A 14,385-nucleotide genomic window follows, 5' to 3' on the forward strand; every position below is an offset into this window, starting at 1 on the left:
ATAGGGAATTAGAGGACAGGCTGGAGTCTTGCCTCCACTCCAGGTTTCAAGGTCAGTGATGTAGATGTGGTGAGATGTCATGCCACACACTAGCATGGAAAGGGGGGGCGGGGGAGTGTGGCCCTTAGGTATACACGCCAGTGAGCCCATAGCTTGAGGCCCAGCATAAGGGTCCTCCGCCTTCAGCAAGCTCTGGCTTGACACTGAAGCTCTGGCTTGGCATTGAACCCTGAATGTTGATAGGAAGTCCAGAGGTTGAGGCCCATTGGTCAGAGCACAGACTCTGCAAATCTGCAGGGGAAGTCAAAGACCCAATGTTTATCATTCCACAGCTACCTTGGAGAAAGGAGTCCTTTTGTCTTGGGTTAGAGGACCAGGTATGTGTGAGACCATAAGATATGAGCAGAATTAAGCCATTTGGTCCATCAAGTCTACTCTGCCATTTTATCATGGCTGATCCAATTTTCCTCTCAGGCCCAATCTCCTGCCTTCTCCCTATATCGCTTTGTGCCCTGACCAATCAAGAATCTGCCTTAAATATACATCTAGACCTGGCAAAGCCTGTGGCAAAGCATTCCACAGATTCTGGCTAAAGAAATTCCTCCTCATCTCCATTCTAAAGGACACACCTCTATTCTGAGGCTGTGTTGCCTGTTCTTCGACCCTCCCACCATCCTCTCCACATCCACTCTATCAAGGCCTTTCACCATTTGATAGTTTTCAATGAGGTCACTCCTCATTCTTCTGAGTTCTAGTGAATACAGGCCCAGAGCCATCAGACAAGCCATTCAACCCTGGAATCATTTTCCTGAACCTCCTTTGACCTCTCTTCAATTTCAACACATCCTTTCTAAGACAAGGGGACCCAAACCTGCTCACAATACTTCAAGTGAGGCCTCACCAGTGCTTTATAAACTTTCAGCATTGCATCCTTGCTTTTATATTCTAGTCCCCTTGAGATGAATGTTAACATTTCATTTCCCTTCGTCATCACAGACTTAACCTGCAAATTAGACTTTAGGGAATCCTGCACAAGGACTCCCAAATCCCTTTGCATCTCAGTTTTTTGTATTTTCTCTCTATTTAGAAAATAATCAACCATTTCATTTCTTCTACCAAAGTGCGGTTACACTCTTCTACCAAAGAGAGTGTACGGTCATGTACACTCTCCAACGCTATATTCCATCTACCATTTCTTTTCCCATTCTTTTAATCTGTCCAAGTCCTTTTGTACCATCTCTACTTCCTCAAAACTACCTGCCCCTCCACCCATCTTCATATCACCTATGAACTTTGCACAAAGCCATTAATTCCATCATACAAATCATTGACTTCTTACGTAAAAAGAATCATTCCCTGTGGAACACCACTAGTCACCGACAGCCAGCAAGGAAAAGCTTCCTCCATTCCTACTCTTTGCCTCCTGCCAGTCAGCCACTGCTTTATCTGTGCTAGAAACTATCCTGTAATACCATGGGCTCATAGCTTGTTAAACAGCCTCATGTGTGGCACCTTGTCAAAGGCCTTCTGATAATCCAAATACACAACATCAAGTGATTCTCCTTTGTCTATCCTGCCGGTTACTTCTTTGAAGAATTTCAACAGATTGGTCAGGCAAAAATTTCCCATGCTGACTGCAGCCTATTTTATCATGAGCCTCCAAGTACCCTGAGACCTCATCCTTAATAATCAACTCCAATATCTTCCCAAAAACACAGGTTAGGCTAACTGGCCTTTAGTTTCCTTTCTTCTGCCTCTCTCCCTTCTTGAAGAGTGGAGTGACATTTGCAATTTTCCCCAGTCTTCTGGAACAATTCCAGAAGCTAGTCATTCTTGAAAGATCATTATTAATGCCTCCAAAATCTCTCCAGCCACTTCTTTCAGTGTACACCATCTGATCCAGGTGACTTATCTACCTTCAGATCTTTCAGTTTCCCCAAGAACCTTCAGTCTAGTTAAGATAACTTCACGCATCCTGACACCTGGCACTTCCACCATACTGATAGTGTCATCTACAGTGGACTGATGCAGTTTGTCCACTATTTCATTGTCACCCACTTGTTCCTCTCCAGCATTGTTTTTTACTGGCCCAATATCCACTCTCACCTCTCTTTTACACTTCATGTGTGGGTGGGAAGGAGGAACGGGGCTTGTTTGGCTGTTGTTGCCATAGCACTTGGTGTGTTCTCTGTTATGGTGGGCATGCTATGCTGGTGCCCAAATGTGTGGCAACATTTGCAGGCTGCAGCCCAGCACATCCTTGGCTGTGTTGGTTGTTAATACAAACAATGCATTTCACTGAATGATTTGATGTAGATGTGATAAATAAGTCTTAATCTGAATCTGAGTTTGACTCTTCCAAAGATAATGTATCCTTCCTGTTAGATAACATATCCAAAACACTCAGATGCAGACTTAGCCAGATTGTGTTGATCTAATCATTATTTCTTCATTCTTGTATTCATTTCCTTGATTAGGGAGGTAATGGTAAATTTAAACAAAACTTTTCAACCACAGCTACAAGATTACACATAGATAAAGATCTCCATTATTATAAAAATAACATAAAAGTACGGGGAGAGACCTGGTACTTAGAATGATGACAGATTGACATATTTATAACAGCAAAGAAGATTGAACAAGACAGGACGGTTCTTTAGGATGATCAATGAACTCTACTCTAAAGGGACGTCCTTTTCTTCTGCCATGCACCTTAGAATAAGAACACTCCTCATTCTTCGAAATGTCAAGAATGCAGTTCCAATGATTTGGGGAAAAAGAAGTTCTTTGCCCAAAAGTGATTCCAATGTGAAGAGTCCTTACAAAGTTGAGAAACTAAGGCAAGTAAATCAGCTGCATTTAAATGGAAGCTCAGTAATTACATGAGTAAATAAGGGTGAGAAAGATAGGCCGTTTAGATGGCATGAGGTAGGGAAGGCTATCTCGGAATAATATTTATCAGCATCAACCAACTATCTTGAAGGACTTGTTAATGCTTGGACTAGTCCCTGAATAGGAACTTATGTACATCATTGAATCAGGATTTACAGATCTGAAGAAGCCACATTAATTCCTTGCATCAAACGCTGGAGAAAGAGCGAGCTGACCTACATTGGCCAGAATTAAACTCCAAACCACATACACATTGAGCATTGACTAAAAGATTAGTCAAGTCAGAATCAGAATCAGATTTATCATCACCTGCATGTGACGTGAAATTTGTTAACTTAGCAGCAGCAATTCAATGCAATACGTAATCTAGCAGAGAGAGAAAAAAATAATAAATAAAATATAATAAATAAACAAGTAAATCAATTACATATATTGCATAGATTTTAAAAATGTGCAATAACAGAAATACTGCATATTAAAAAAAGTGAGGTAGTGTCCAAAACTTCAATGCTTTAAGCTATTTTAATAAAGATTTATTAGAAATAGCCAATAGCTTTAAGTGTAGTCCTAGAATTTGGGACCTTAACATTTGAAAGTATGGCTGCAGATGATGGAAGAATTAAATCAGTAAAAAAATTAAATAGCCAGTAATGGAGATGCAAGGATTACAAAACATCCTAAGGTTCGAGAGATGACAGGGAGAGGGAGGGAAAAGCTGTAGATGAGTATGAAAGGCAAATTCAGAATGTTAAAATTGCTAAACTGGATGGTTTAAAATTAATGCAGACCAAGGGAAGGTGGTCAGCATTTCTCTCTGTTAAGGCTATGGATCACTAAGTTCCTCCTGTCAATTTTAGGAAGGAGAAGCACATGCACATCTCATCTTGTTCCACAGAGTGGATTCTAGACTTTGAAAATTGTCTTGGAAGATTACATGGCACAGTGAGATTTGCCAGCTCCTCACTTCTTGGAGTTCCTCCCTCACATCAACCCCCTATGATGCACAAATTATGCACAGACCCAAACCATAGGATTTCAAAAGGAGACAAGTTATATTCGTCTTGAATGCTTGCTAAAGGTTATTACGGACTTCATATTTTCCAAGAGTATTTTTGTCAGAAAATGTGTTACACCTGCACTTCCTGCAGAGTAACGCACATAAATGGCATGATAATGTAGCAATTAGCTTACTACTGTTACAGCTCAGGGTGTCCGGAGTTCAGAGTTCAATTCTGGTGCTGATGAGTAAGAAGTGTCTACGTTTTCCCTGTGGAATGTGCGAGTTTCCTGCAGGTCTTCCAGTTTTCTCCGCAGCCCAAAGACATACAGGGCAGATTAACTGGTCATTATAAATTGTTCCATGACTAAGTTAGGGTTAATTGGGTTTGTCAGGGTTTGCTAGGGAAGGGCATAGATTGGAGGGCTGGAAAGGCTGACCCCACACTGTATCAGGAAATAAATAAAATAAAATAAAATGCTGAAGGAACTCAGCAGGTCAGGCAGCATCTATGGAGTGGAATAAAGAGCTGATGTTTTGTGCCAATACCCTACATCAGGACTGAACTGGAAGGGGGAAGAAGCCAGAATGAGAAGGTGGGGTTGGTGGAAGGAGTACAATGAGAAGCTGGGAGGTGACGGGTGGAGAAGGAGGAATCTGATAGGCAAGAGTGGACCACAAAGAAAGAGAAGGGGGAGCGTCACTGGAGGGAGGAGATAGGCAAGTGAAGAGAAGGGGTGAGAGGGGAGTCAGAATGAGGAATAAAAAGGAAAGAAGGGGAGAAATCCTTCATGGTAGAATATGGTGTCTGATCCCAGTTCCTTCCTGGTTCTGATATTAATTTCTTCCTTTAGCATTCAAACATTCAATTGCTTTCAGCATTGAATACATTCATTGAAAAAAATTCCACAGCCATCCAGAGAAGTATATTCCAAAATTGACTGTCTTTAAGAAATTTTTGTCTCCCTTCTGTCTTTTCTCTTTGACTTGTCTTGAAACTCTGCCATATCATACTTAAAGTTCCAGCCAACAAAAACTTTGCTCATTTTTATCCATCATCATTTGTCCTCAGAATTTCATGTTTTTTCAAGATACAAGCATCTCCTTCTGCTGTACCACATTGAATGTGAACCAATTTGGGGTTAGTGTTTAATATCTGTGCATTTTGCTAATTTTTTTATAAATTTGCACAACTTGTTTTTTTTTGTGAGTTGGGGCTTTGATGTTTTCCTTTTAATAGGTTTCATGGTTTTTTTCCTTTGTTTTTTTGGCTGTCTGTGGGAAGACGACTCTCATGTATACTGCATACAAACTTTGATAATACATGTATATTGAATCTTCAAAATATTTATATCGCCGATTCCTATAAAAGTTTTCTTGAAGTTTGTTCTGTTTCATTTTAAAAGTTTTATTGACCTGTATAAAGAAATAATTAATATTCAAAATCACCTATTTTTTTTTACTAAAAAGAGAAAATCTGCAGATGTTGGAAATCTGAGCAACACACAATATGGTGGAGGAACTCAGCCGGCCAGGCAGTATCCATGGAAAAAAACTACAGTTGACATTTTGGACTGAAACCCTTCAGCAGGACTGGAGAAAAAAAGCTGAGGAGTAGATTTAAAAGGTGGGGGGGGGCGGCAGAAGTGGAGAAAGAAACACCAGGTGATAGGTGAAACCTGGAGGGGGAAGGATGAAGTATAGAGCTGGGAAGTTGATTGGTGAAAGTGACAGAAGGCCATGGAAGAGAAAGGGGGAAGGAACACAAGAGAGAGGTGATGGGCAGGCAAGGAGATAAGGTGAGAGAGGGAAAAAGAGATGAACATAATTCTCCGACACTTCTGCTACCTCCAACAGGGTCCCACTACCAAACACATTTTCAACCCCCACCTCCCCTCCCAACTTTCTGCAGGGATTGCTCCCTACGCAACTTACTTGCCCATTCATCCCTCCCCACCAATCTTTTAGTCTGTTGGGGTCATTGCTCCTGGTGTGGCCTCCTGTACATCAGTGAGACCCGATGTAGATTGTGAGACTGCTTCTCCAAGCATCTGCCAGAACAAGCAGGAAATCCCAGTGGCCGCCCATTCCCATATGTCCACCCGTGGCTTCCTCCACTGTCATGATGAGGCCACACTTGGGTTGGAGGAACAACAACTTGTATTCCATTTGGGTAGCCTCCACCAGATGGCATGAACATAAATTTCTCAAACTTCTGGTTATGCCTCAGACCCTCTCTCTTCTCCATTTCCCATCCCTTTTCCCTCTCTCACCCTATCTCCCTTGCCTCCCCATCACCTCCCTCTGGTGTTCCTTCCCCCTTTCTTTCTCTTCCATGGCCTTCTTTCTCTTTCACCAATTAACTTCCCAGCTCTTTACTTCATCCCTCCCGCTGCAGGTTTCACCTATTGCCTGGTGTTTTTCTCTTCCATCCCCCACCTTTTAAATCTACTCCTCAGCTATTTTTCTCCAGCCCTGCCAAAGGGTTTCGGCCCGAAATGTCGATTTCACTTTTCCCCCCCATAGATGCTGCCTGGCCTGCTGAGTTCCTCCAACATTTTGCATGACTATTTTACTATTACAACAACAAAAAAATACAAAAGGCTTTTCCTCTTAAATACTAAGGTGAGTGGCAGTCTGGGCCAGACAATGGCAATCTGCAAGTGGAACTATATTCAATAAACATTCAGTTTGTCTCCTGGAGCTTTAATCATACTGTGAAGTATGATGTTCACTTGCTCCCCAATACACAAAATTCAGCCCAGTGGAAAATAACAGCCAGAACAAACAGTCTAAAAATAGCTTCAAGCACTATACCAAGTTTTCAAAGCCCATGATACCCAGTCTGTGCTTGTGTAACCTGTGTAGTTTGAATACAATATAATATTAAACATTTATAACCTGAACTCTTAAGGTCTGTTTTATCTAGAGACTTTCAAAGTGTTTTCAGGTATATTGTTGTATTGCATTTCTATCCTTTCCTGAAGAATACCCAAAATGATTTTGACTTTAAGTTTGCACTTTAAGAGTTATTTTTATGCTATTAAGTTGCAAGTATAAATAGGCAACTGTGATGGCCAAAGAGGATAAAATCAGGCATTGAATCAGAGTGCAGGAGTGCAAAAGATTTGTTAATTGTTTATTTTACAGCTACTTAATTCATTTCTTTCCTTGGTTGTTGTCTGCATTTGCTCCTCTAGTTCTGTAAATTAGTGCTACCTGGTCAATACCTGTCTCTGACACTGTTCACTAAAGTGCACACTGCTGGGAAGACACTTGCTGCAGTTAGGACAAGTATCATTATGCATGGAGGTGTAACTTCCTTTACTCTTGGAGTTTAGTTATTTGATTTGGAAATAAAATGGAAGGAAGTATCTTCAGCAAAATAGTTAACATTTCATGTATCAAGAAATCTATTAAATCTTAACCTCCATGGAGATCGATAGCAATCCAAAACATTCCCAGATCTGTGACTCACCTTTTCCTGGTATTTCCCCCAAGGAGAAAGGTTGATCACTGTCAATATCCACTTCTACAGACCATTTTCCAACAGTTTTTTTTTGTCCAAGAGGATTAAAAGTTTGAAGTTGAAAGTATGATTGATATCATCACAAACAAGAGAAAACCTGCAGATGCTGGAAATCAAAATAATACAGAAAATGCTGAAGAAGCGCAGGACGCCAGGCAGCCTCCATGGAGAAACTTTGTGGGCCAAAGGGCCTGTATTGTGCAGCAGGTTTTCTATGTTTCAAAGTGTAAACAGTCAACATTTTAAACCAAGACCCTTCATCAAGACTGATATGGTATTATCAAATTGCCCTTATTTCCTACAATCAGAAAAGGACTGGTCAATCCATTTATGAACCCCATTGTTGCTGGGCAACTAACCACACTCTTCAAATGACAAGTGCACGAAAAGATCAAAAATGGGCAAGGAAACTTCCTTCAGATTACAGCCTACTGTTTTCCATCAGCTGATGAGCCAGTCTTCCATCTTAAACGCGATCTGGAAGAAGCACTGAAGTAGCAGGAGCTCAGAATATCACCCATGTGAAGAATTCAATGTCCATCACCAAGAGTGGCATATAAGATTACTGAGAGAGCTGGACTGGTTCTGAATGACAAATACTGGCTGGCTATGCAACAGGTAACGTGTGAACCAACATTGGCGACAAGCTTAATAGATGTTATCCTCAGCTATCAACTGTTGAAGGAACAACATTGGCAGAAGTGGCCAATGCATAGTCCTGTTATCACAACAATGATCATGTTGTTTATCACAATTGCGCTGAATGAGACTCAGCACAGTGTAGCATCTATGAGGTGTGTGGACCATCGGCAGCCTCCGTGGTCTATAGCCTAATAGATCAGTATATCCCTCAGTCTATTTGTAGCCTAATAGCTTGGCTTTCACTCTACTGCTGCAATTGAACTAGGAGATCAACCCTGGTTCAATGAAGAGCACACTGGCTGCAGTATCAATTGCAGCTAACAATGAGGCAGCAACCTGCCAGATCTGCCACACAGCACAAGGTGCTCCCAAAAGTGCAAACACAACTCTCAATAGATAGAGTGAAGTCATCCAACATCCAATGCATCAGGTTCAAATCCCCAGCATTTCCTGTGAAGACAGGTAAGCGATTGAACATCTAACAGGAGGAGATCTTGATCCACACTGATTGCAATCATGTGAATGGTGAAGCCAAGCACAAAGGATCTGCAACTATGTTTGGTCAGAAGGGCCCAGTGGATTCTATTGATTCAGTTATTAATCTTTGGGGGGATTTAGGTACCCTTGTGAAGGACCTGATGTATCTCCCAGCCCTCAATGCCCTCAGGAGAATGGTGGTAAGCTGCCTTCCCAAACCACTGTAGTCTTTCTGGTGTCAGTCTGGTGGAGTATTGTTATGCAAGAAGTTCCAAGATTTAGCTCCAGTGACTATGAAGGATGGGTGATACATTTCCACATGTGCAGCTTGAGGGGAAATTGGCAGAGAGTGGTCTTCCTATGCATCTTGCCCTGCCCTTCTTCATGGTAGAGGCTGCAGGTTTGTAAGGTGCTGTTTAAGTCTGCAAGGTGAATAATCCCACAGCATGTATGTAGTAGATGGAACATGTCATTAGATGGGCACTGGGAGCGGACCCAAATGCAAGACACAGACACTGAAGTACTAGGAACTCAACTGGACTAGAGTTAGGGACAGGTCAGGACACAGACTAGGAGCTGGGACAGGAACACAGACTTGGGCTAGGAAAGCAGGACCAGGACAAGGAACTGGGAACTAGGAGCCTGGGCTTGGACTCCAAGCCGGAGACTGAACAAGGACCCAGAACCTGAGTCTTGACTCGGGCTCAGACCCCAGAACCAGGCGAGGACAAGATGTGGCTACAGGACTAAGCAGGGCTTGGAATCTTTGAGGCTTGGCTGCAGGACTCGGCATGGAACTCCTGCACAAGGCAAGGCACAGCACATGAACAGGACAAGAATCCAAAGCCTGGTCTCAACCAAGAGAGACCAGAACACGGAACCCTGGCTCCATGAGAGACCAGAACACAGAGCCCTGGCCCCAAGAGAGACTAAAACACAGAGCCCTGGCCCCAAGAGAGACTAGAACACAGAGCCTTGGCCCCAAGAGAGACCAGAACACGGAACCCTGGCTCCATGAGAGACCAGAACACAGAGCCCTGGCCCCAAGAGAGACTAAAACACAGAGCCCTGGCCCCAAGAGAGACTAGAACACAGAGCCTTGGCCCCAAGAGAGACCAGAACACGGAGCCCTGGCCCCAAGAGGGACTAGAACTCGGAGCCCTGGCCCCAAAAGAGACTAGAACACAGAGCCTTGGCCCCAAGAGAGACCAGAACACGGAGCCCTGGCCCCAAGAGAGACTAGAACTCGGAGCCCTGGCCCCAAGAGAGACCAGAACACAGAGCCCTGGCCCCAAGAGAGACTAGAACACGGAGCCCTGGCCCCAAGAGAGACCAGAACACGGAGCCCTGGCCCCAAGAGAGACTAGAACACAGAGCCCTGGCCCCAAGAGAGACTAGAACACAGAGCCCTGCCCCAAGAGAGACTAGAACACAGAGCCCTGGCCCCAAGAGAGACCAGAACACGGAGCCGTGGCCCCAAGAGAGAACAGAACACAGAGCCTTAGCCCCAAGAGAGACCAGAACACAGAGCCTTGGCCCCAAGAGAGAACAGAACACAGAGCCTTGTCCCCAAGAGAGACCAGAACACGGAGCCCTGGCCCCAAGAGAGACTAGAACACGGAGCCCTGGCCCCAAGAGAGACCAGAACACAGAGCCCTGGCCCCAAGAGAGACCAGAACACGGAGCCCTGGCCCCAAGAGAGACTAGAACACGGAGCCCTGGACCCAAGAGAGACTAGAACACAGAGCCCTGGCCCCAAGAGAGAATAGAACATGGAGCCCTGGCCCCAAGAGAGACCAGAACACGGAGCCCTGGCCCCAAGAGAGACCAGAACACAGAGCCCTGGCCCCAAGAGAGACTAGAACACGGAGCCCTGGACCCAAGAGAGACCAGAACATGGAGCCCTAGCCCCAAGAGAGACTAGAACACGGAGCCCTGGCCCCAAGAGAGACCAGAACACAGAGCCTTTGCCCCATGAGAGACTAGAACACGGAGCCCTGGCCCCAAGAGAGACCAGAACACAGAGCCCTGGCCCCAAGAGAGACTAGAACACGGAGCCCTGGCCCCAAGAGAGACTAGAACACAGAGCCCTGGCCCCAAGAGAGACTAGAACATGGAGCCCTGGCCCCAAGAGAGACCAGAACACAGAGCCTTGACCCCAAGAGAGACCAGAACACAGAGCCTTGGCCCCAAGAGAGACTAGAACACAGAGCCCTGGCCCTAAGAGAGACTAGAACACGGAGCCCTGGCCCCAAGAGAGACCAGAACACGGAGCCCTGGCCCCAAGAGAGACCAGAACACAGAGCCCTGGCCCCAAGAGAGACCAGAACATGGAGCCCTGGCCCCAAGAGAGACCAGAACACGGAGCCCTGGCCCCAAGAGAGACCAGAACACGAAGCCCTGGCCCCAAGAGAGACCAGAATATGGAGCCCTGGCCCCAAGAGAGACCAGAACATGGAGTCCTGGCCCCAAGAGAGACCAGAACATGGAGCCCTGGCCCCAAGAGAGACCAGAACACGAAGCCCTGGCCCCAAGAGAGACCAGAACATGGAGCCCTGGCCCCAAGAGAGACCAGAACATGGAGCCCTGGCCCCAAGAGTGACCAGAACATGGAGCCCTGGCCCCAAGAGAGACCAGAACGTGAAGCCCTGGCCCCAAGAGAGACCAGAACACAGGCACATGGAACTCAGAGCCAGGATCCCACTTTAGGAATAAGACTTGGGGCCTGGGTTCTAAACAGAATCAGGACTCCTCCTAGGAGGCAGGACATAGGGCCAGGATTCATACACAGAACACAGAGAGGTGTTGCAGCAAACAGCCAGACCTACCTAGCAAAAGGCATGCACACAGACAGTTCCCAATACAAGGTAGCTCAAACAACCAGATCTACCTAGCAAACGGCATGCACACAGACAGTTCCCAATACAAGATAGCTTAAACAGCCAGACCTACCTGGCAAAGGTGTGGACTCAGAGACAGTTCCAAACAACAATAGCCAGTTCCTTAACTAGACACAGCAAGGCTCCACTCTTGCTCCAACAGTAGAAGCTTACAGGTGTTATGAATGTACCACCGCTCTGAGGGGCCGAAGTGTGCGGGGTAGCCCCCTCCTTTGCGAGAATCGCAAGATCACTATTGATTTGGGTCAGGAGACCCAGGAAATGAGAGAGAGATGTGCAGAATGTCTCGTTCCCCGGCGATATAAAGCTACGGGACACGGCCATTATCTCTTGGAGACGAACTTGTGTATTACAATACTGTGCTACGTGGAAGCCCTCAGGCAAAGTGGGCTGGTTGAGGGAGAGATTGCATCACCCCAAGCTGATTGACATCGGAGACCCTGTGAGTCAGGATAAAAGAGGGTCTGTGGGAACAGCCCTTCGGACGCACCAGAAGGAACGCTAGTGATCCCGTGATAGTGGAAGCTGGTGGGAGGCCATGTGCATTCGGTTCCATTTTTCCCCAGAAACCAGTGCCCTCACCATGGAAAAACGGCTTTTAGTTAACAAAGGGAAAACCAACTCCCAAAAGACTCGAAGGATTGGCATCATCCAAGAACTGGGCAAGTTTAACCCATCTCTCTCTCAAACCCAAAATGCTGCAGCATGAATGAACTAACAGTGATGTTTATATTTCCATCGGACAATACATTATCCCCTAGACAACGATAGAGCAATTTTTATTGATTATTATTCTACCCGCGCTTTTAGATTTAATATTGACGACGTATATTATCTGTATCTTTGCATTGATCTTATTTTGTGCCCCTTTATCAATAACTACTGCTAAAAATAGTACCATCAGACTTCAACGGACCTCTCTATCTTTGCTGGTAAGTTATCCAGTTACGGGATACATAACAACTTGGGGTTCTCGTCTCGAGATTTGACACCAAATTGGGAGGCCAGTGAATCGGGCTTGTAAGTCCAAACTTGGGTCTAGTTACGCGGGTAGCCAGACAGGAAACCAGCAAAGATGGATGTGGGTGAATTTATAGAAAACACGACTCTGGAGGCACTAGAGGCGGCCAACAAATCGGACTTGATAAATTTGGCGAAGGGGTTAAACCTTGCAGAGGTGAGGTTGTCAATGAAAAAGCGGGAGGTGTGAAGGGCCATAACTCAGTATTATATTGGGAAGAATGTGTTTGCAGCTGAGGTATTGGAAAATATCCCTGAAAAGGTACCAGCTAGTGGGACGGCTCAGTTAGAGTTGGCGAAATTAAGGTTGGAACATGCAATTAAGGTAAAGCAGCTGGAAGCAGCTGAGAAGGAGAATGAAAGAGCTGAGAGAGAGAGAGAGAGAGAGAGCATGCACTCCAGCTAAAGGAGTTAGAGGTGAAACAGGAGCAGGAAAGAGCTGAGAAACAAAGAGAGCATGAACTTCAGTTAAAAGAGCTGGAAGCAGCTGAGAAAGAGAAAGAAAGGGCCGAGAAGGAGAAGGAGGCAGAGAAACAGAGGAAACGTGACTTGGAGATGGAGAAGTTACGGCAAGAGCCACGAATTCAGGGGTCAGACCGAGAGGAGCGGTTCAATGTTAGTCGAGAGTTGAGGTTAGTCCCTCCATTCGAGGAGATGGATGTTTTTTAGTTATTTCTTCCTTTTTGAAAAGGTGGCAGTGAATTAGAAGTGGCCCAGAGATCAGTGGGTGGCGTTGTTACAAAGTGTGTTAAAAGGGAAGGCACAGTGGGCATATACGGCGTTGTCCATGGAGGTGGAAGAGGAGGAGAGTTATGACAAAGTAAAGGCGGCCATTCTCCGGAGTTACAAGTTAGTACCTGAAGCGTATAGACAAAAGTTTAGAAATTTAAAGAAAGGGTGGAATCAGACGTATACCGAGTGTGTCTATGAGAAGAGTGTGCTCTTGGACCGTTGGTGCACAGCAGAGATAGTGGCAGAGGATTATTGGTGTCTCAGGGAGTTAATTCTGATTGAGGAATTTAAAGGTTGTGTTTTGGAGGATATCCGGATGTATTTGAATAAGAAGCCGAATAAGTCCATCTTAGAATTTGCTAGGTTTGCAGATGAATATGCCCTAACCCACAAGACAAAGTTTTCCTCGAATAAAAGCTCCCAGAGAGACCGTGGGAACGATCGAGAAAGTCTGCTGGCTGAGGCAGAGGTCCGGCCAGGAGCTAGTGGTAAGGTTGAGGGGGAAAGGCCAGATGGCCAGAGATTTCCGGGCTTGACCTGTTTTAATTGTAGAAAGGGGGGGCATATTGCATCTAGGTGCGTTGCTCCAAGGAAAGAGACAGGAAAAGGGAGAGCAGCAGTCCCTATCGGATGTGCTGTGGTAATTAGTAAATTGACAAGAGAGCCCCGGGTAGACAGAGTACGAGAAGGGTATGAGACTTGTCTGTCAAACCGAACCATGTCTGTGAGGGAGGGAGACACACCAGTTCCAGTACAGATCTGGAGAGACACAGGGGCTGAGCTGTCGTTGATCAGCTGTAAGGTACAAGATTTTGGTCGCAAGACGAGAATGGTAGCTGTGAAAGGAATAAGTAAAAGGACAGAAATGGTGCCCTTACATAAGGTCATTATGGATTGTGAGCTGGTGTCTGGACCAGTTGAAATAGGGGTGCGATCAGACTTCCCGAGAACTGACGCGGACGTCCTTCTTGGTAACAATTTAGCAGGTGGTGAGGTTTGGGCAGCAATGACGATGACCAGCCGGCCGGTGAGTGTTGCAGCCCGGCCCCTAGGTTCCAAGATCTATCCCGCATGCGCGATCACTCGCAGCATGTCGAGAGAGGCAGCTGAGCATGGGAGCAGTTTAAATCCGGCCAGTTTCGATTTGGCCGAGATGCTTTTACCGACCTTGTACCACAAGCGTTTAGAGGGTGGTA

The sequence above is a fragment of the Hypanus sabinus genome, chromosome 3, assembly GCF_030144855.1.
Source record: "Hypanus sabinus isolate sHypSab1 chromosome 3, sHypSab1.hap1, whole genome shotgun sequence".
NCBI classification, from domain to species: Eukaryota; Metazoa; Chordata; class Chondrichthyes; order Myliobatiformes; family Dasyatidae; genus Hypanus; species Hypanus sabinus.